This window comes from Austrofundulus limnaeus, unplaced genomic scaffold (assembly GCF_001266775.1).
Source record: "Austrofundulus limnaeus strain Quisiro unplaced genomic scaffold, Austrofundulus_limnaeus-1.0 Scaffold127, whole genome shotgun sequence".
NCBI classification, from domain to species: Eukaryota; Metazoa; Chordata; class Actinopteri; order Cyprinodontiformes; family Rivulidae; genus Austrofundulus; species Austrofundulus limnaeus.
In genome coordinates this window covers 1,519,881-1,543,431 of record NW_013952529.1, presented here as the reverse complement: position 1 = coordinate 1,543,431, position 23,551 = coordinate 1,519,881, and the positions used below count along the sequence as shown (strand labels likewise).

Here is a 23,551-nt window from a genome sequence, read left to right as displayed (position 1 = left end):
CATTTGTTGTTGACGGAGTTAAAAGCTTTGTTACGCACTGGTTATGAAGAAATTAGTTTGGAAGCTGACCGTCTTACCTTGACCCAAAGGTAAATATTTAATGTCTGACATAGTCATTTATTTTCAACTTCTTTGTTTCACTGAGCTCAAATATTAAATACTTGATTTTTCAGTGACTGAAAAGAGATTTATTTATTTTTATTTTTGTTTGTTTGTCCTCCCTCTACATCTTGCGTCGTTAGCATAGCATATACTGTCCAACAGTTTGATGTCACCTTGGTGATGGTGGCTCTGATGTGATGGAGGAGGATGTAAAGTGAAGTGGACATGTGATACTGACGCAGCAGAGAGCATAACATGTTGTTACCAGCGTCCTGCCAACTAAAGGTGAGAACTGATCTGTGACGTTAATCCCGTCCTGAAGTCAGGAACATTTCAATGGTTGTAGCAACTTCCTGGAATGTGAGCAGAAGCTCCAACTTTCAGTTGACCCTTTGTATTAAAGTTCCTGTGATATCTTTCAAATAAGAAGTCAAAGAAAACATCTTTCTTTAAGAAACTTGGTATAACACACATCATTTTACCCGTTTTGTCACAAAACTGGCACCTCTTTTTTTTATTTCCCTTAGCAAAAAGTAATTTAAGTTTACTAAGAATATACTTATTTTCAGAGATCTATAAGTACTTGAAAAAAATTAACTAAGTAAAAGTCAAACTGTGCACGAAAATTAGGAAAGTAGAAGTAAAAGTACTTTTCCACGCTCTCTAACAAACTGTTTAAATTTACAGAACCAAACTGGCTCCTAGTAACTAGGTGTTAAACTTTAAAGTAAAGAAGTAAAAGTATCATTTTTAGGTTTTGAAAGTAACTAAGTAAAAGTAAAAGTCACGATTTAAAAAAATACTTAGTAAAACTACTAATACTCAAAATTATTTAAGTACTGTAGCAAAGTAAATGTTCTTAGTTACTATAAAGCTCTGCTTATTCTACACTAAAATGAGCCAGCGTACCTGAAGTTTACTTTTATAAACTATATTTGATATACTTGATATTAGTATAGTGAAATATACTTAGTCTTAAACTTCTTCTCTTTCTACTTTTCAGTATAAGGCCAAGTACATTAATACTATGACTTAAACTTATACTTTTTATTAAATGTCATAAATATATTGAAGTATTAAGGTTCTGTCTTGTGATTTTGTAAACACATTACAGTGTAATATACATATAGCATGGGTCATGTTTAGGAATACTTAAGGAAATACTGTTTCAGTACATAAATAGTATTCTACAAGAAAGCAAACTTACAAGTATAAACTAACAATTAAAATGACAAAAATAGTGTTTTATTTTTAGTAACTCATAAAGTTGTACTTCAAGTATACTTAAACTGAAACGAGGACTAGAAGTATATAACTAGTGCAAAGCAAGTATAGAGAAATGTACTTGTGGTATACTTTAAATATAATTTAACAAGCTAAAATGTGAACCACAAGTATAGTACACTAGAAGTATAAATATAACATGTGGTAAACCTTTAGTTTACACAAGTATACATAAAGTATACATTTTATTAAATAAAAACTGTTCCAATTTAGTCCAAAGACGTATAAAGTCAGTATATTTTCCAGTACACTAAAAGTACACGTTGCGTAGTTTACTTGATACACTTAAAGTTCATTTTAATAAGTATACCTGAATATAAGTTTAAGTGTACTACTTTTTGCTAAGGGTTGACTTTAACAAAGTGAAACAGGAAGTGACATCAAAGGGGAACTCTTTAAAGGGCAATATCATGTAAAATCAACTTTTTACATCATGTTATAATGTTATACTCTCATAAAAAACATGCCCAAAGCCTTGCTCTGACTCATTCATCATGTTTGAYAAATCCTGCAGTGTTTTTATGAAGCCATGCTGAGGAGCAAAACGACAGGTGGGGACCAGAAACACCTTTTGGTACCAGGAACTCCCCTGGGACGTGTCTTTAAGCTGAACTTCCTCATGGCAGAGCGCAACCCCCCTCCCCACACACCCCGCCCATGACTCCTGCAGGCTCTTGGAGAAGGGGTTATCTGCGGAATCAAAGTGGGCGTGTCACAAGGGTGGGCGTGTCTAAAGCATAAACACTGTGGGCTACAAGGGCCTGACCCTGACCCCAACACCAAGGTTAACCAGGAGAAATGTGACCCAAGAAGGGGTCTCCAGAAAAAGTGGTGCCGTACAGTAACACCCCTTTTGTTCTTGTCCAATCGGGTGGTGCCGTACGGTGATGACCATTTTTTGCTTGTCCAGTCAGGTGTGTCCCTTTTTAAGAAGAAAAAAAAGTCCGTCAAATCAGGTGTGTTGCTTTAGAATTGCCTTTCATTGAGGCACGCCCACTCGTCCGCAGAGACCCCTACTTGGGTTCTCGGGTCAAAGTGAAAGTGGAACTTAAACTGTCTGCTGAGCTCTCAACATCAGTTCTCACTCAGTGAAGCTCTTTTCAGATGAACACCCCCCCCCCCCCCCCGGCCGAACGGGACGGAACAGAAGCAGAAGGAGGTTCTTAAAGAGACAGAGGCCAATTTCAAGGCGTTTAGAAGAGGAAGTGATGAGAAGATHAYTTTATTTTCTATTTAAACATAAAAACAGCGTTTTAATAGCAACTAAAGGTAACATAGATACTTTATTATGGTATAGTATTTAAATTTATGCCTGAGAAAGACATAATATTGGCCCTTTAAGAAAGAGGACTCTCAGGTCTTTGTTAATGAAAACAATATTTGAACTCTGACTCTTCATCTCAAAATAATGTAAAACATCAGATTCTTCTCTACACTCTGTGTCGTTAGTTTTTGTAGCAACTCTGTTCACATGCAGACATTCCCCTCTGACATCACTTCCTGTTGCCTCGCATGCAAATATCTCAACAACTGTTCATCTCAGCAGAGTGAAATAATTTTTGAAACATGTTATTAATGTTTCCAAATATTTCACATTGATTCCAAACATTTGGTGTCACAGGCACTTTAAAGCAAGTCAACGATAGAATACATTGTGGTGGTTTTGCATTTAAGCTGCTGCATCTTTGTTCCTCTGAAACTGTTACATTCATTCACCAAAAACTTACTTTTCAAAATCTGTTTTCATTTAGGTGAGAGGTGCAGATGAAGCAGGAAAAAGTTTGCTTGGCAGCAAGTTTGACTAAAACTAAATTTAGCTCAATTTAAAGTGGAAACGTCGATGAAAGCGACGGCATCGTTCACATTTATAGTTCATTTGGCAGAGCCTCTCTCTCTCCTGCGAGCGTCGGTCTTTTTCCCCTTCACCACCGGGCCAGGCCTCCCTCACTCTGCAAGTCAGCGCAGTAATTTACTGCAAAATGTCAAACAAACACTTCTGTCAGAGGGGTTCGATTATACAGTCTCTCACGAGGAACAAGCCGACACCTGCCAGTAGCAATAAATTCACTCTGGCCACGGCACAAACTAATTTCATCCCTTTGAAGTGAACTTCGGAGAAATTAAGGGTTCAAGTGTCGTGTTGTGAAACTTTAACCTACATCTAAACAGTTAATGTCGGACTTGTGACGTTTGACAAACGGTAAATGTTTGATTTAATGCGTCATGAAGCTGAAACATTTGTTTTATTAGAAACTAAGTGCAGCCTTGTTTTGAATGTTTTGGTTTTGAAGTGTTGAGTGATTTAAACTCTTTGTGCAGATCTGCAGTCTGGACAATGGCTCACTCATGTTCTGCATGAAACAAAGTCAAACCAGTTATGGTGAGAAAAGATGTGAAACGTGGTTTGGTGAGTCATCATAACCAAATCAAAATACAAAAGGACTCTGTGCATGCCGTTTAGTTCCCCTGCATAGAGCTCATTATAAAAGGACGGAGGTAGAAATCTTGTTTTACAAACTAAAAAAGATTTTTTATTTCAGTTTAGACCATGAACTTTCTGAAATCTCCCAAAATGGAGCCATTCCTCGTCGTTTAACTTGTTCTGAACCTTTTATTACTTCCATCGGTTCTCTGCATCCGTCTCATACCTGCAGTCATTTTCCTGGCTGTTGTTGCTCTTTCAGTGTTGCCTCGATTAATGAGCTTCATCTTCGCTCATTTGGAGACACCTGTGACCAATCCGAGCGCAGCTATGAGTAATCGTGTCCACGTTTGAGCTGAGAGGGTGAAGACGCAACAGATCCTCTTATTTCCTTGGGTTTGGGTGTGACTCCCACCTAATTATGACTGGAAGCAGGAGTCATAATGTTTTTGTACTGTTCATTGTTTTTTTACCTCCGCCAACGGGCAAGGTAATGTTTTCGGTCATATATGTCCGTTTGTCTGTCGTTCTGTCTGTGGACAACATTACTCAAAAACTTGTGGACAGATTGTCATGACATTTTTACCACATGTGTGTACTGGGCCAAGGAACACACCTTTTAAATTTTGGTGATGTTCCGGATCACGATGTGGATACAGGATTTTTTTTTTCTTTTAATCCTCTGAGATCGGCAAAGCTGTGATGCTTTCACAGGGCTTCTGTAAAAAACAGAGAGCTGGATTGGACAGCACGGACTTCTAAAACCACATTTAATGATGAATAATTTTTGCCATAATATGCACATTTACAGAACGTTTTGTGACCAGGAAGTGCGTGACTGCACCATGAAACCTATTTTTCCCATTTCCTCAAACACACCACATTTCTGAAACAACCAATGAAAACAGTTTGTCTCTACTAGGCTTGTAAACAGAGAGCTGCCGGGCCTCAAAGTTTGGAGACGGGGGGAGCCAGGAAGCACTTTATAAAGAGAGTCAAACCATTACAAACTCATACAAGGAGATAAAACAGACGTTTTACATGGTGAAATGTGACTGATGAAAACTTAGGAGCTTAATCCCACACCAGTTTGACCAGGAATAACGTCAGGTGACCAGTCTGACTTTTTGTTTTCACATTGGACTCCACAGAGAAGAAATCCCGTGCATACTGCTGCTTAAATGTTCACTACATCAGAACTTATTCAGCAAATGTGTTTCCATCTCTGCTTTTGTGCATTAACTCTTACAGGATGGGGAAATTGGACTTGGTGGAGGTTTGCACTCTCTGAGTGCTTCTAGTTTTTTAATGATTTAGTCAACCGTAGCACAGAAACAGCTGCACCGATCAACGTGAAATTTAGCAAGAATGTAGATGTGTCCGCTGTGCACTGTACCCACCAACGGTTTTACAATAGACCCCATATTTGAGGAGGGGGCTCCATCTGAAAAGTGGGTGTCTGGAAATACAAAATTGCTTATAATTCAAAAACTATTCATCACAGGAGCTTCAGATTAATTGTATTTTTTCTTTTTAGCTCTGATGATGGGCTATCCATCGGGCCCACCAATGAACCCCACCCAAAACAATAAATCTGTCATCAATCATTGATGCTTTGCGTACGTGTAGGGGCCATATATGCTACCGCTATGTGGTATCTATGTGTGTGTGTGTTAGAGGTGGGGTGGTGGTGTGTAGCGATGGGGACATGCTGCGGTGCATCAAATCACTCAGGTGTGTCACATGAGCTCTACGTGTGTCTGTGTATAAATTTTCTGATACATCACCTGAACTAGACGTGAACTCCGAGGTTAGTTCAGTGGAGTCTCTGTAACGTTAGCAGAGGTCTTTAAAGTATTTGAAAAAATAACCAAGTAAAAATACCTTAACAGAAAATGACTTTGATAAAAATAAATTTCACTGATGGGAAAAGTATTTCTGTAAAAGTCAAACAGTTTACAAAAACCAGGAAAGTAAAAGTACTTTTACACACTCTAAGGAATAAACTGAATTTACTGAATCAACTTGGCTTAGTGCAGGGGTGTCCAAACATTTTGTTACGTGGGCCAAAATCATAAAGTCAGAAGGACTTGAGGGCCAAAAATATTTTTCTTTTACCTCCAGAACAATAAACTAAGCATTGAATACTTTAATTAAACAAATAAAGTAGTCAGATGTATTAATGGAAATGGATGCGTAAATTAATCAAGATCCAGAACTTGAAAAGTATTTTGCATGATTCCCTTTAATTGAAAGAAATTTTGCAACTTTCTACGTTTCAATTGGGGAAAGAATAAACCAATTTAGTCAATTCTGATCAATAAAATCAGGATTTAGGTCACTTTCATTGAAAATACTTGCTGTATTCAGATGAATTTAATAAATTAATTAAAAGCAGATTGGAGTGCAACAAAATCAGGTTTTGAGTAGAAGTAACTAGATAAATGTGGAAAAAGCGAAGAGTCTGGTTATTTAAAAAAATAATTGGTATTGTTGCCAATAATTTTTATTGGAAACTTTTACTTTGTGATAAATTTGCACTAATAATAAATAGAAAGTCTCCGTCTACATCAGACAGCTGTGCCAGGAGGATACATTTGTAAACAAATTATAAATCTAGAACTGAAGTCAGGGGCCACACAAAACCAGTTCACTTTGCACATCCTTGGTTTAGTGGAACCAGTTTGATTAATTGAGCAATATACAATACATTTGGTTAAGTAAATTCAACACTTCATTTTTAGAGTGCATAAATCACTCCTTTTATGACACGTTCAGATTTAATTTGTAACAAGAAGTTAAAAATTAGTAAATAAGTAAAAGTATCCTTTTTAGGTTTTAAATGTAACAAAATAAAAGTAAAAGTAACTATTTAAAAAAATACTTGGTAAAATTACAAATCCTTAAAAATAATTAAGTACTAAAACAAAGTAAATGTACTGAGTTACTATAAACCAATGAAGCATGTTTGCTTCATTGTTTACAGAAGAACAAAAGTCAGAAAGTAAACTTTTAGCGGTCGTGTCCAGAGAGCAGCGTTTCTGGGCGTGACTGCAGGAAACCAAATAATTTACATGCAGCTCTGCCCTTCGACACAGTTATTCTTCGAGGGTCCACACTTCTGTTTTTAAATGCATTAAAAATAAAAGAGCCAACGTGTTGGTGTGTTGGTTTATTCAGCCACTCCTTGCTCAGTGTGTCTCTGCCGAGCAGGTTTCTCAGTGAAGACGAGTGTGTTGTGCAGAGATGCAGGTGAGCGTCTCTGAGGACCGAAATGAAGAGCAGCTGAATCAGAAGCAGCCTCTGGCTCTGTGCTGTATCGCTGCAGGCTGCGTCCTGCAGGGATTCACACGCTTTCTTTTTCCTGGTGGAGCTCGTCATGTTGAATGATTGAACTCCCTTAAACCTGCGTCGAGCTATCCTCATGGGACTTCGCAAATGTGTCTTTCTCCGCAGAGACATCTGTCTGTGTCTGTGCCGGAGAAAGTCTTTTATTTGTTGATTTTTTTAAAGCTGTTGATTTAAAAAACATTGTCTCGTCAGCGAACAGAAAATGAACATCCAGGTCGTATTCAAGGGAACTTATTTCTGTAGATATTTTATTCAGTAAACAAACTTTTTGGGACCCGCAACGCGACTCTAAAACAATCTAAATTGATACGTCTGTTACATTTTCATCTTGTGACTTTCAAAATAAAAGCACATAATTTTATGGAAATGGACAAAACTGTTGTAATTTTAACTCCTTGTGTTTATTTGTAAGCTCTCAGGCTGACCTTTTAGTGGCTGACAACTAGAAATTTTAAACGATCACCTTAAATTGACAGATCAAGATGTTTTAAATTAATTACCAGCTTTAAAGCCTGGGTAAATATAATTTTTACCATATAGAAAAGTTATTTGGCTGCTTTGAAGGACGTGTTGGTGAGTTGAAACGTTTATCTCAGGTTAAAGTCATGAAGAGGTGTTACAAAGTAAAATAAAATAAAAAAATCCTCTGCACTGGAAAACTGCAGAATCCTAAAGTTCAGGTGAGAACTTCCTGCCTTGCAGCACCACAGCAGACAGGTGGAGAGTGAAGGTGTAGACCAGTAAGAAAAGAGCGGAGCAGGATTTAATGATAAATACTGACTGTCCTCTGCAGAGCTGGATCATCTTCAGTGTCCAACATGACACACCTGGATGAAGTTAAAACAAACACACACGGTTGATTAATTTGTCTTTCAACCCCTTTTATTTATAATATCTGACCATAGACTTTAATATATAGATCACTAGACTGAGTCCTGCCCATCCTGTCCACTGGTAGTGTCTGTGACATCATGGAGGAGCAGAAACAGACCAAACAGGACAACAGCTCACAGCAAACATACAAACTAATAGATAAACAGCTGAACTGGATCTGTTTCACACATTATCTGTCATGTTTTTACAATAAATTAATAATTATGTTAATTTCATTCAACAATCATGTAAAACAGCAGATTTATACCAGAAAAATATATAATTTATAAGTAACAATGATCTAAACCAGACCTGAAGTCAGCCTGTAACTTAGACTTTAGCTAGTTGAAAAATGATGACTTCAGCTGTAATAAAGTATATTTATTATTTCTTCTTACTGTCATAAAAATAATATTTATATTTACCAGTCAACAGTTAGAAAATGTTCTCTGGTTATAGGATGAAACTTGTCTCTATTAGCTAACATCTTCTTAACAGGTCAGGTTCCTCTAACAGAAACCTAAAAATACTCACATTTATATTATTTTACACTGTAGGTCTAAATATTAATCAGACATTTATAATATTATTTTACACTCTGTAGGTCTAAATATTAATCAGACATTTATAATATTATTTTACACTCTGTAGGTCTAAATATTAATCAGACATTTATAATATTATTTTACACTCTTTAGGTCTAAATATTAATCAGAAACATTTATAATATTATTTTACTCTGTAGGTCTAAATATTAATCAGAGGACAAAGTAATATTTAATAGTTTGTGTTAAATTGTAACATGATTCAACAGAGCTAAACTCTGTTTATATGCTCCAAGCTAATATCTGCTAACAGTTCAATAAATAACAGTGATTACATGGACTTTATAAGATTATTTTAATTTTAAACTGTTACATTATGTTCTGCTCAGATCACATTGAGCTAAATAAGATCAAATCTGCTGACTTGTGTTGTAAAATGAGATGTTTTCCTGTTTATCTTCTGTTAATAAATCCATAACACAAACAGCTTTCTGGTATGTATTGACATGTAGAGTAATGAGAAATCCAGAGTCTTGCGCGTTTAGCGTTAGCCGTTAGCTTCACCAGCCAATCACACGCTCACGTGGTTTTGCACACTCCAGCTGTTCTATAGGACCTCCTTGTATTTGACATATTTTCCTAAAAAAAACCTAATTTTTGAAACATTGATTATAAATGGTAAATTCATTTTCTGAAATATGTTTTTTCCCCTCTGGACGTAATTCAGCAGTCAGAGAAAAGTCTTTCAGCACCTTTGTTGAAAGCATTACCTCCCTGGCCCGTTTCCTTTAAAGAAATGCGTGGCCTGCCACCACAGGACCAATCTAATCCTGAGTGCTCTCCAAAATAGCTTTCTACAGGATCTACTTTGTTGAATTTCTAAATCGATGCCGGGGGTGGGAGGAAAAATCATCTATTTTCACCTGGGGTGCCCAGCCAGGAGCTTTCACTGGAAGCTAAGTTTACGTTCACTTCACTGAGCTTCACTTCAGAGCCCTGCCGAGGAACTGTCGGGCCTTTTAGGGCGGGTGTGTGTGTGTGTGTGTGTGTGTGCGCACGAGGAGGGTAGAAAATCTGCATTCTGACTGACAGCTGAATTTCTGCTCAGCATATCGATGGGAAAAAGTAACAGAATTATAAATGAATTATGTGGGTTTATCTGAATTAGCATCATAATATTCTAATGCTGTGCGGTCTTATTTTGAAAATATTTTACAGTGAAGCAGAACTCGTTTTACTTCTATCAGCACGTCCTCCTGAAACCACAGAGCTCTGAGCACACCGTCTTGATTTGTTGCCAGTTTATAGATTTAGTGAGTTCTTTTGAGAAGCGCCTCTCCGTTAACGAGACGTTCAGTTACTGCAGCCAGCTGTAAATGGGATTTGTGAGTGATCATTTTCTGTGTAAATACAGCTGGAATTACTGCACGGTTGTAGTTTTTAAACAAAGACAGGATTATGGTCTGGAAATAAGTCACTCCTAACCAATGCCGGCTCTAGCCATTTTGGTGCCCTAGGCGAGTTGAAGCACCAACCCCCCCGAACTATGTCCCACCCACCCCAATTGGAACCCCTAAATACTTCATTATTGGGTTTTAAGACAAAGCTAATTGAAAGGGGCGCCGAGCGGAGTAACACTTTTTTTTCTGCTGCCCCCTCCAGCAGATGGCGCTCTAGGCGACCACCTTATCTGCTTATGCCTAGAGCTGGCTCTGCTCCTAACATTTAGTTTGAATGGGTTTTGTTCTGGTGCTCAGTGATTGTTTGGATTTAATTATTTGGACTACAACTGTTACCAGTTAGACCAGGGGAGTCGGACTGTTTCACTGAGGGCCACATGAGTGTTATGATGGCCCTCAAAGGGCCAGTTATAATTAACTTTGTTTCGTGTTTAACTTTAGCTAAACAGAAAACATTACGTTCCTCGTCTCATTGCTACAGCTGAGCACCGCTAACAAACAATAACTGAGCTCTACCTGGTATTTCCTGCATAGACGTCACCTCTTCGCTTAGCTTTCAGAGGTGCCGGACGTTCTCCTGAACTTGCCCCTCCTACCCTGCTTTTTTCTACCTACCACCCGAAACAAAAGGAATTATGGATTTGGTCTCTGAATGCAATTGACACTATATTTTCCACACTGAGATTGGAACGATTGGAATGAGGGGAACATTGCTCTCCAAGTGGAAGAGTTGCTGCTGGTCGGGTCAGTGGTTCCTGGGGAGCTGGAACCTGATGCGTCTGGCGCCACCTTCCATTGAAGACATGGAAGATTTGTATTTATTTGGATTTCTGATGATTGAATTTCTGCTGATCGGAGGAGGCTGATTTCTGATTTATCAAAAAGTGAAAGTGATCCTGACAGCGACCGGGCCTGTGAGAAGCTGCCAGGTGCAGTGGATGGAACCTGCTCTTCTGGGGGTGCAGACTCAGATACTGATGCGATTCTGAGGAGAATTGCAGCTCATCAGCGTGCCTCTGGCATGCAGGATCACATCTGGGTGAAATTCCAGATGGTGAGAGGAGAGGAAGACCCAAAAATTGGGAATATTTGATATTTTTACGCCATTTTCAGAGATGCAATAAGACTAAAAAGCAGCAAGAAATTCAAGGCTGCTTGATCCCAAAACAATTGTTTATTCAGATCCCAGCTGCTTGGCTTAGACTGCCAAGATTATCTAAACTCCCCAGGATGATCTGTCAACAAGGGCTTGATTCCCCCTTCCCTCCCCCGCATCACCCATGTGGGATCTGGTCTGAAGGCTGAGGAGGAAGGAAAACTCTGAACTCTGGTGAACCGAACCCAAGATCTGGTCTCTGGACTCTGGCGGGTCTTTGATCAGTTCCAGCACGGAGAAATCAACGTCAATGTCACTGGCTCCACTGAATCCCACCCCCATCTCGTGTTTGACCCAAGCCCCCCCCATCCCCAGCTGTCTGCTCTGTCGCGAGTGTTTTTTGTGCATATGACTCTGTGTTTATGATGCGAACATTGGATCAGAGCAACTTTTTTAACTCATCTCTCCCATTGTGTAATTCCAAGCTGCAAAAGGTCAAATCATCGACCAATTGATCATTGATCAATCACACAGGTCATATCATCTGCATGAATCATGCAGATGATTGCAGAATTGATATTTTAACTCAGAGGGAGGGGTTGTGTACCCTCATGATCCTGGGGGCTGTGTTGTCATGAGGGGCATCTCTTTGCTAAAGTTCCTCATATTAAATTGGCCTCGGGGGTTCCAACAAACCATTTAAAGGTCTTGATCCTTCAAATTAAAATGTCACTTAGAGTGAGATATAATCTGTTTGAGTCTGTTTGCTCAGAAAATAAATGTAATACAGCTTAAAGTTTTATCTGATTACCTGTTTCACACAACGGGAGAACCTCAGCCAGTTTTTTATTCCAGGTTTGGGGTACAGTACTCGTCCATTAGTCGTGATGGATGTCTTCGATGCTGAGTTAGAGAAGAGAAAGACAAGAAATGAGAGCATTCACCTCCAATTACTGTCATCCAGATAAAGTGCTCATAGCTAACGAAGCTGGCGCTGCGCCCTTTTAACAAGCTTAAATCAATTAAAAGGGAATGATCAATTTACTCCAGTAATTAGCCTGTGCATTAGTGGGTATTACCATGAAACATATTTATTTGCCTGTTCTGCTGCTCCCATTTTCCAAAGCTATCACCTTCCAAATCAAAACCGAGCAACTGATGTAAAACGGGAAGTGTGCAAATGTGCTAAATTGAATTAAATTCAGTAATTAATTAGACAGCTTTAAATGAGTCAATTAATGAGTCAATTATAAGAGAACAGGCTGGTGGGGGTGGGAGTGGAGTGTCCCAGAGGTTCAGGGTTTATTAATAACGGGGACTTTACGTCTTGGCACCAGGGAAACATAATTCCTCAGTGTCTCCGTAACCCAGAACAGCTTCGCTCCGAGGAAAGATGATCACTCAGAAAACGCAACAAAGACGGCTTTTCTTCACTATCAATGAGGCTTCAGACTTTTTGTGGTTTTATTTCTAAGCTGTTAACAAACCTAACGCTTGTTTAAAACATTTGCTTTAAAGCTACAGTGCATTCATTTAAGCTTATTTGTTCTTTCAGGTCTTTGAAATGAGAATCTTTGAGAAAACTCAAATAAAAGCTGTGCACACCTGCTGCAGTGACCCCACTGGCTGAGGCAGAGGGCATGTTAGAGACATCTGGTCACATTCTTACAAAATGTGAAATACAAATGTGCCGTGGTGTGAGATGAGTGTAGAGGTAAAGTTTATAGCTTCAGGCCAGGTTGGGCTCAAATTAAATGTTTGGTGGTCGGGTCAGGCCTACAAAACATCCAGCACATTGAAAACTAAAGGAGAAATCTTGATTTAAAGTTGTGTTAATTAATTTAAATTAGTTTAAACCTGTTGAGAAAAGAGAGAATGTGCTGTGTGAGCAGGTTAAATCACATGAGTTTCTATTAGATCTAAAATAAAATAGCCTTGGTTTATGTTTGGTCTATAGTTTTGCTGTGCCATACCCTTTCGATTATAGGCCATTTGTATTGTGTGTTAATTACAGACATCCTTTGTGACTTTTTAAAGAGGGAGGGGGTATTATGCAAAAATAATTTTTTAGGGGTGCACCTTTATCGCGCCTATTTCCTTACTTTTGAGATCTGATATCGGTCGATCCTTAAAGATCGGTGGAGAAGATCAGCAGAAAAAATCAGCATTTCTACCTCCACAAAATCTGAAAATCAGCCACTATCCTTTGCTTTGCTGTGAGCACTACCTAATGTCCAGGTAAAACAAGTTTGTGCTGTTTCAAGGATATTTTTCCAAGTATTTCAGTAAAATAACATTTGAACATTGAAGTTGTATTGTGACTTTATAACACCTGACAGTGTCAGCCATGTAAAGAATCTATATCGACCAAAATCGAAATCAGCAGTTCAGACATTTCAAAGATTGGAGATCGCCAAGAAAACTTGAATCTCAAATGTTTTGTTTGTTTTATATCATGTTAGAATGTAATTCCTTAAGAACATACCCAGAGAGTTGCTTTGACTCATTCATGTATGTTTGAGAAATCCTTGAATCTCCACGGTGGCCATGTGGAGCTGCTTAAACGCTTGCTGCCACAAAGCTCCGCCCATTTACACTAAGCTCCTCCCTGGAGCTCAGTCTGCAGCCGAGCTCCCGCCTCACAGCACCCCTCCCCTGAATCACTGTTGTGAAGACGTGCTGAAGTGGGAGTGTCAGAAACAGCAGGATGTTCTTAAAGAGCTTTTTTAAAGATGTTTAGATAGACTATGATGTGAAGTCCCATTTTATTTTTCATATAAACAGCTTTTTCCCAACAACTGAAGGTAACGTTGTTGATTGTATGGAACTGGACTATATTCCTGGAAAATACACAAAACTGCAGTTTTAATAACGAGAAAATTTTATCTTCGTTTTTTAAAACTTTTTTTTAAACTATCATGTCAAACTGATTTAGTTACTAATCTAAAACCTTAATTAAAATAATATGTGTGTATTCAGGCTCAGGCCTTTTATTTGGAGTCAATTATTCAGGTTGGATCTGACACGATCCATGTATCCAGGCCGGGTTGGGTCAGATTTTTTTAAGTCCAATCTAAACTCTAAGTGAACCACCTCAACTCACTCTTTTTGACGAGGAGGAGCAGCGGCACTCTTCATCTCCACCTCGAAAGGCAAAACGTATTTCTTCTAAGGCAGAACTCAGCCACCAAAATCAGCTCTAAACAAGATTATTATTTTTTTTATTTTAATTTTTTTTACAAAAATCTTGAATAATGACCAGGAAATACAGGTCACCATGTCTGGAACAGGGTCCCTGGTGGACCCTCTTAGAGCCTTGGGGGTGGGATTAGTGGGCTCGCCATGAGCACCTGGGGGGCCAAGCTAAGCCCACTGGAAACATTTTCTCTTTTTACCTCCAAAGAAACAGATCTGCACATCTGTCTGCATACTTTTTCATCTATAAATAACAAATGTTACAGTTTGTGCATTATTATTATTATATATATTTTTTATTTCTTTAATTTTTTTTGCAGAACTGAACAAATGCGTCCAACTGTATTTAACAGCACTGACTGATGAAACACTATTTTAAAAAAACCGCAGGTTTTTAAATCTGTTTCCATCACATTGATTCTTTGATTCTTCTGGGACGTCTCACTATTTTCTCCTCCCTGATTGATTACAGTCTGCAGTAATGACTCCCCAGGATTTAGAGTTTTTTCTCTTCACGGAGACGAGGTAAAAAAACGCCTAAAGGACACGCTCAGTCAGTCCCTCGTATGGACTGTGTCAGTGTGAATAACTGCACAGCAGTCGAGTAAATAAGAGCGGCCGGCTCAGGTAATAATAACTGATTGATATTTGAAGTAGCCGTGAAACCTTCCTGCTGCCTTTGGAGATTGGCTTAGAAAATTCTAAAGTGAACTTTGTCAAAGTAGTCTGGACAAAGTATTTATACACAAATTATAAACCTGAGCAGATATGTTTGTGTCGTTTAATGTAATCAATGAATATAATCATTTTTGGTCATTGCTTTTAATTCAAAAGATGAACCAAAATATAAATATAGAAGTGACAAAGCGGAGGGGGGGGGGGGGTCGTTTTGTTTTTGTAATGTTTTATTTATTTAATTTTTCAAGATTTTTCGAACGTAGCACAGAAACAGCTGGACCGATCAACGTGAAATTTGGCAGGAATGTAGACGTGTCCGACCTACTCTGCTCCAGCCAACGGCTTTATGATAGACCCCACATTTGAGGAGGGGGCTCCATCTGAAAAGGGGGGTTTTCTGGACATACAAAAATACTTATAACTCAAAAAATATTTAACACAGGAGCGTCAGATTTTTAAAATATTTTTTGACATTTAGCTCTGATGAAGGGCTATCATCTGGCCCACCAATGAGTNCAATAAATCCATTCTGAAGGCTTATGTGTGGGGTCACATAGTTATGCAATATCTAGTTGATATTTGATTCTGTAATGATTTAAATGTTTGATTAAGAGAATATAGAATTACGTATTAAAATATCTCCCAAATGTAATGAATGCAAATTTTTTTTTGACATTTGACAAACTATTAAATTAGTTTTTGTTGTCAGGAAGTCAAACACTTTAACTCATTTAAAACTACATTTTTTTGCTTCGTTTATTCTAACCTGATGCTGCCACAGTTTATCAGTGAAGAGAGAAAATGAAACATTTGTAACGTCCTTTTCTCGGCTCACTTTGCTTTCACTATTTCAAAGTGGGAAAAAAAGCCTCATTTACATGTAATTTTGATGTATCTGAGAGAGAATCTGTGGAAGAACACATACAAGCTTCAGTTCTTGGCCACAGATGGCCACTTCATTTATTCCACTTAAAAAAATCTGTTATTGATGAGCTTGTGTCGATTTGCATAATGTATTAAAAATGAAGTGGAGTTTCTTCTGGGCCATCAGTCAAGCACTTATTTTAAATACTGGAGAATAAATTGTTTTTTAATGTTTTTGCCATTCATAGTCATGTCATACCTCCTTTAATGGGAAAGTTGACTGTGGTGAAAATTTAAAGGGAGTTATTTAAGACTTTTTAAAACCTTTGATCCATCCAGCCATTAGGAACAAAACAATACATTTAGAAACGTTAAGCAATGAATGAGGGAGCTGTTTTCTCACTGTGCAGTTAAAGCATCACTGAAATGTTTCAAATGTGACGTTTTTGTGATTTGTGTAGTTGGGAGATAATTATGGGAGATAATTATGAGGAACTAAGTTATATTCCTGAAAGTTTGCACTCTGTAAAAGTTAATTATATGCAATGTATCGATCTGTAAGTAAAAAAAAAAAAAAACTTTGTATCTTCTTGTGGAAAACAGAGATGATGTAGAAAATACTACATGTACCAGAGAACATGTCTAAAAATCCAAAAACTGAAGTTTTTGAAAAAAATAGTGCAAACTAGTTAGCATTTAGCAGTTAGCGGTTAGAACACTGTAGGGTTACTGTAGCAGTGTTAGGGTTGTTCTGATCTTACTTGAGTGACATACGCTTTTGTATAAATGTTGAAAACTTTTTTTCTCCACTTCGTTTCTTACATGTGGAGTACCGCAGGGTCTGATTCTGGGGGCACTTTTATTTTCATTATACCTACTTCCACTGGTTTCTCCTTTCATTGTTACGCTGATGATTGTCAGATTTATATGCTCCTGAAATGCACAAATAGTTCTATAAATCCTCTGTTGAAATGTCTGGATGACATTATAGCCTAATGGTGTCAAATTTAAGTTTTAATGATGATAAAAATAAAAGTGATTTTGTTCAGCCCTAGTTCTATGCCGGGCCTTCTCTCTGTAAATTTTGGTTCTCTTGAGCCGTATCTTAAACAATGTTTCTAACCTGTGGATGATTATGGACTCAGATTTCAAGTTTGATAAGCAGATCAACTCTGTCGTAAGAAGAGTTTCTTCCAGTTGAGGCAGATAGCTAAACTTAAGCTTGTTTTAACCAGACCTGACCTTGATAAAGTAGTTCATGCCTTCATTACAGCCAGATTTGATAATTGTAATGCACTTTGTTTGGGTTAGTCAGGCCTCACTTTCACGTTTACAGCTTGTGCAAAAGGCTGCGGTTCAGCTCTTAACTGGAACTTTTCAACTTTTAACCCGTTGATCTCATTAAAGAACATTACCAGTTCTTCCTAGTAGTCCCATGATAATATTACCCTCATTTCAGTGAAGACAAGATGGTGGGGATCCCAGTAAAAAGCTTCTACAACAACTCTTGCAAGAAAAATGGGCAAAGTAGAAATCTGAATAACATTTCATTCTTAAAACCAGTGTATTTATGCACCGTTACACCCTTAGCTTCATAAGGCATGAAAATTTGACATTTATTTAGTTATTTATTTTACAATTGAACCAAAGTACAATGTCTGTAAAGATAAAGTACTCATTTGAGGACATTGGGACTATAATTTTTTATTAATTATACCTTGAGGTTGGATAAAACTGCAAATATTTAGAAGAATTCACAAGCATAAATAGTTCTTGCAAGTGGTGCATTTGTTAAACCATTTAATTGTACCTAGGATGATCTGGTCAAATGCTCTGTGATTTCCTGCCGTTATGTCCCATAATGTGTTCTTGAAACTGAAGAGCAATCTGAAAGTTGTCATGAGCTGCGTTTCCATTGACCATGAAAATGCACAAATTAGAATTTTGAAAATAAATTTGCTCAATGGAAACACGTCCATTATGAAAAGAATTAAGTTTTTCAACAAAATGTTTTTGCGCTAGGATGAGGTGGTTTTTCGGCCGTGTAGAAATTGATGTATTTCGCAAAACTGCTATGGAAACACTTTTTTCGCATCATGGGAGTCACGTGATCAACAACCGGCTCGTTCTACTGGTGGAAAAGACAACGAAGAAGATAACAAGACATAGAAGTAGTAGTAATATCACAGAAGTAGTATAAAATAGTAAACTCACCGACTACAATTTCCCAAAAACACAGCATACGTAGCCGCTCCCAAGTAGGGACTTGTCTCTGGAAAGCCTCGATAAAAGACGCNTGGTAGCAACATGCTATGTGTTTACATCCATCGCCACCATGTTTGTAATGACTTATCATGAGAACAAACGTATTCACGTGACTTTAATAACATTTCTTACTTAATGAAAACACTGCAGTTGCGAAACTGTATTTTTTCGACATTAACAGAATATCGACAAAGTTTTGCGCACATTTGCAATGGAAACGCAGCTATGGATGATGATGATGCGTTTCACTGATCTTGCTCTGGTTAACAGCTGGCTGCTGTATTGCCAAAATAACTAGGAAAATGATATCATGAAGTTTCTCAAGCCTTGTATGATGATTGCTCAGGTATTCCTCAACAAGCGTGAAATTTTCAGATGAGTGTCCTCATCTGAGGACATAAATTTTTGTAAAAACTACTTCCTGTACCATGACAGTCTAGTTGTTATACTCATTAGGTCCTACTCATCCCATGTATGTTGGAGAAAGAAAAAAGCTTAGGTCTCTTCAACCAAGATTTATAAAAATTATCATTTTGATCCGTACATTGGTATATCTGACAGGGCCTCGTGCCACCCGAGGTCAAAAAGGTTAATCTCTGGAATGATGAATAAGAGTTTAAAGGACAGAAATGATCTGTGGAGATTTTGAAGCAACAAAACACCTCCAGTCGTCTGTTTTCAGCGAAGGCCTTTCTAAGTAAAGATGCTCCTAAACCACGACCTGATCGGACCACATCAGTCCATCTTAGTTCCTCAACTTTTTCTTAGGAATCGAGAGCTGAAGTTGTTTGAACGCCTCTTTAAAACAAACAGAACCAAGACAGCTACAAGCTGTTCTTTTATTTATTACTCCTGTTTCACTCAGAAACAGACACGCACCTCTGTTATTCTGCTGAGGTGAAGAACAGGCAGGAGGGAGGAGGGGTAAAGTCAGGTGCTCAGACCGGACAGCATGGCTGCTCATCTATACTTCAATCTAACCACTTAGTAGTTCCTGCCTTCATCAAGTTGTTTCAGATTGTTGTTTAGTGGACACGTCAAACCAACAAACAAAGGTGACAAGATGCTGAGAAACATGAATCATGTAGGATTCAAAGAAGTGTGAAAAACATTGGAAGTGGAGCAAAGGATAGAAAATAGGCTAATTAGGTGTAAGAAACACCTCCTGTTGCCTGGTTTTCTGTTTTCTCCGTCTCATTTCTTTGTGTCTCTTCACGTGTCTCCCCTTTGTCCCCTGGCGACACCTGTTTCATGTTTGTCTCCGCTCTCTGCTTTGGCACCTCTCTGTCTCTTCTCATCTCTTAATGAATGCAAGGCGAGGTAACGCAGCCTGCCTCCAGAGGCCTGCAGTGGGCAGACTGACAGCGTTCGCTGCTCCACACACAGGAGGAGGAACAAGCCTGCAAAGACAAATGAAGGAGAACTGAACACACAGACTCACAACAGGCTGATTCCAAACACCACAAAGAGACGAGAGGAAATTGAGCCGAACTTTCTCACAAATATCTGATTTTTATTACTTTTTATTTTTGCGGAGCATCAGATTAATCCAGGTTTTATCAACTTGAAATGCTTTCACCAGCACAAAAAGAGCATTGCATCACAAATAAAAAAAATTAGATTCATTGAATCAATACAAGCAAATGAAAGGGCAACTTCAGTGAAAATCTATCTTTGAGCATTAAATATTAAAGAAGACAATAGTCCAGAAAGGTTGATTAAAAAAGAAAACACACACTGCTGAATTTATTGTAAAATAACTCATTTTTATGTATTAAATAATTTCAAACATTTAAAAAAATTGTCCTGAATGTAGTTGAGATATTTTGCAGTTCAATATGAATCTGGTTTCCAAATATGGAAAAACAAATTTCTCTCTTTAATAACCAACTATTTTATCAGTCTGATCATATTAATCCTGTCTGGATCAGGGGTGGAGCCAGGGGGTGGCCAGGGGTGGCCACCCCCTGGCTCCGCCCCCGGTCTGGGTAAACACGTAAAACAAGTGAAATTATTTATCCAGACAATCCACCTTTTAGTGTTTCCTATGCCCCTTTTCCAGTAGTGCTACTTAGTGTAGTGTCGGAACGGTCGGTGTAGGTACGGTCCGGTACGGGTCGGACCGGTTGGTTTTCCACTGATGTTCCAGTCCGGCTCCAATGGGTGTGTTTTGGGCAGTTGGTGGAGGTGGTTTTTAGGTATTTTGAAAAAAAATTAATGGGAAAAATGAGAGATGGAAACACATTTGATGAATAACTTTTGAGTTTTTAAACATTTGCAAAAATTTAGCCAATCAGTGACGAAGTGTTCTGATTATGGGTGTAAGAAAATATTGAAACACTGAAATATTGTGATATTTCATTTCCCGATACTGTATTGATATTCTAAAGCCCTGTATCGATTTTAATTAAGGTTTAAAATGTCAACTTTCTTGCCAGCCGTTCATTTTTATGTTGTAGTTCAGCCTCTGACCACTAGTAGGCAGCAGTGAGCCAGCCATTTGGCTCCTCTACCTCTTGAGTGCCAGAGAGTAAGGGTAGCATTAGCATTGTAAGTAAACATTAGCTTTTCTTTTTTTTTCAGTAAGAGGTTTTTATTTAATAGAATTTTTGGACAAAAATCGCAATATATCGCAATATATCGGGATATATTGTATCGTGACCCCTCTGTTATGATTTGTATCGCATCGCCAAATTTTTGCCAATACACAGCCCTAGTTCTGACGTCGCATTTTGGTGTCAGCTGGGTCCGGTTGGAACCACAATGAAATAGGTATTTAAAAAAGTGCCGGTTCCATGGATCTGGCCTAATGGAAATGGCTTGGAACCGTACCGACACTACTCATCCATTGCTCAACTTTATCACTGTTCAATCAGCAGCATCTTCCACAAATCCCTTTCTCTGCAGTTTGATCATGTTCACTATAAACCAGGACCCTGGTGTTGATGAGAGCAGCTGAAGGCGTTTTCCTGCAGACTGTTCAGAGCCATATATGAGAACGAGCCTACAGGTCGATAACACATACTGTTTCTGTAAACATCGTTTAACTCCACACTCGCCTAATTGTTTCACTGTTAGCTGGNCCCCATGCCCCCATCCCCCCATCAGCTCTGTCATCTCGTAAATGTCTCACCATGCTCAGGGTGACATGCTCCAACATTGTTCTGCATTCTTATTTCTCTCTTTTAAATGACTGAAGTGAGTTAAAAGTGTTTGAGCCCGGTGGGTCGAGGCCCGATGGGTCGAGGCCCGATGGGTCGAGGCCCGATGGGTCGAGGCCCGCTGGCCGACCTGCGACTCGCTGAAGGAATTATCTGTCCTGGCTGCACAACTCCTCTGAGCTGTTTGGAGAACTGACGCATTGATTTCTTGACAAACTTCCTAATTAAAGACAAATACGAGTCACATTTTTTCAAACGCACACTTCTTGAAAGATAAAGGGAAAAGTGGAGAATTATTGGCCAATTTTTCACCGACACTAATCCATCCCGTCACCCAATCCACGCTGTGAGGGGGAAACCAAACTATATTTATTAGCTTTGTTTAAATGAGAGCTTAAAATCTGTTCTTTTTATGTGGGCTGAACACAGATGGATGGATACAGGGGTGGTTCTAGGGGTGGGGCCACAGGGGCATTGGCCCCAGCTGAAATCTGATTGGCCCCCTGAAGTGCCCCTGTCCTGTCACTCATCTGTCCTTCACCTGGGGGAGATGATGATGGATGCAGTTCCATGTTCAAACACTAGCTGTGCTAATGAGTCAAAGAGTGAAGTCCAGAATAAATCAAGCTGACAGAATTATTCTTCCCTTCATAAAATTTGAACAATCCTGCAAAAAAGTATTTCAACTGACAAATTATAGCTGGATTTTCTCACATGTTGTGTGTTTGAAAATATTTTATCTATCTACAGTAAAATGTATGAAAAACTGGCGAGGAGAATTTACTGTGCAAGATATTTGGTACCACTTTACAATCAACCTCCCCTTATAGATGACTTATAAAGAGTTTACAGATAGGTTATTAATTCATTTGTAAAGTTTACACTTCATAAATCATTAATAAATGAAACTGGACAATTTTGTCTCTTTCTCGTCCTTAATTATTGCATAATAAACACGTATTAATCATTTTTAAAGTGTTTACAGATTAATTTATAACCTATCTATAAACTCTTTAAAAGCCATCTATAAGGGGGGCCTTATTGTAAAGAGGTGCCTTTTTTTAAAAAAAAAAGTACATGACATTACAAGTGTTTGAAGTGAAAAATGTATACACTGGGAATTTGTGTGAAAGGATGTTGAACAAAGACTTGGCACCTCTATGAATATTGTGGCCCCCTGATGGCCCCTGACTCAGAAAAATCCTAGATCCACCACTGGATGGATAGATACTTTATCAAAACCCTGAACAACAATAAGGTGCAAGAAGTGGACTGAAAAAGCAGCCAAAGTCCAACCACCTCAAGGACCGTTAGGAAGTGTCCATCCTCGTCTCCTTCCTCCTCGTCTCCTTCCTCCTCAGCCCTGCTGGGCTTCAACGTTTTAAACGTTTTAGTCTCAGATAGTTCTGCTGTCAGAGACATTAGTTAATGAGTTTCTACTTTAAGCTCCTTCCACTGAGACAGCTCTAGAATAGATCTCCCTCCTTTTTTCCAGTCTTCTCTCCATTTTTTTACCTTTTTATTCTCTTGAGGAAATGAATGATTGGTTTCTTAACTTTTTAAAAAAATCAAGAGAAAACTTGAACGGGACCCTTGTTTTGTCTGCGGCTCGTGTATTTCAGTGGTTGTGTTTTGTTTATTAAATTGTGGATTTCAGTTTGTATTTTATCCCCTGAGGCCTGATTGAGCTGTAGAATGTTTTCATAAATAAAACTGTACATGCTCACTGACACTCTTAAAATAGCACAAAAATAAACTAATTTGTAGAAATTAAATACTATAGTTTATAATATTAAATGTCTGAGTGTTGCAGACAAATATTGACATTAGTTTTTAGAGGCTCATGTTTACTCTCTGGTGCTCTGAGACGTTCAGCTTGTTCAGGTTTCTCCTCAGACTGAAGACGGTTGATTTGCAGGATCACTGAACTCTTCAGGCTGCAGGTGCTGCAGGAACAGCACACACCTGTGAGGAGATTTTCAGTAGGCTTTTAGGAGTTTTATGCAAACGGCTCAGTAAGTGGTGGCATGTTTGTCAGCTGCTGGACAGAACTTCATGTTTTAGATCAGGCATGGTCAGTCCTGGTCCTGGAGGGCCGCAGCCCTGCATGTTTTACTTGTTTCTCTGCTCCAACACACCTGATATGAATGAAAATACAGTATGATTATCAGGCTTCTGCAGTATGGAGGACCAAAACTGACATAATTAGAAATAAAAGCAGAATTATATAAATGAACTATTAAATAAATACACTT

General features: G+C 38.4%; 1 long non-coding RNA gene across 2 annotated transcripts in view; it reads left to right on the top strand.

Moving 5' to 3' along the window:
- Positions 1 to 256: 256 nt before the first annotated feature.
- Positions 257 to 23,551, top strand: part of LOC106522368 (uncharacterized) — an 84,170-nt gene continuing 60,875 nt past the window's right edge. The window contains exon 1 of one of the 2 annotated variants that reach the window (XR_001310774.1): positions 257 to 387. This is a non-coding gene — a long non-coding RNA (uncharacterized LOC106522368). The remainder of the gene's footprint in view (positions 388 to 23,551) is intronic. The other variant, XR_001310773.1, reaches the window with a different exon arrangement.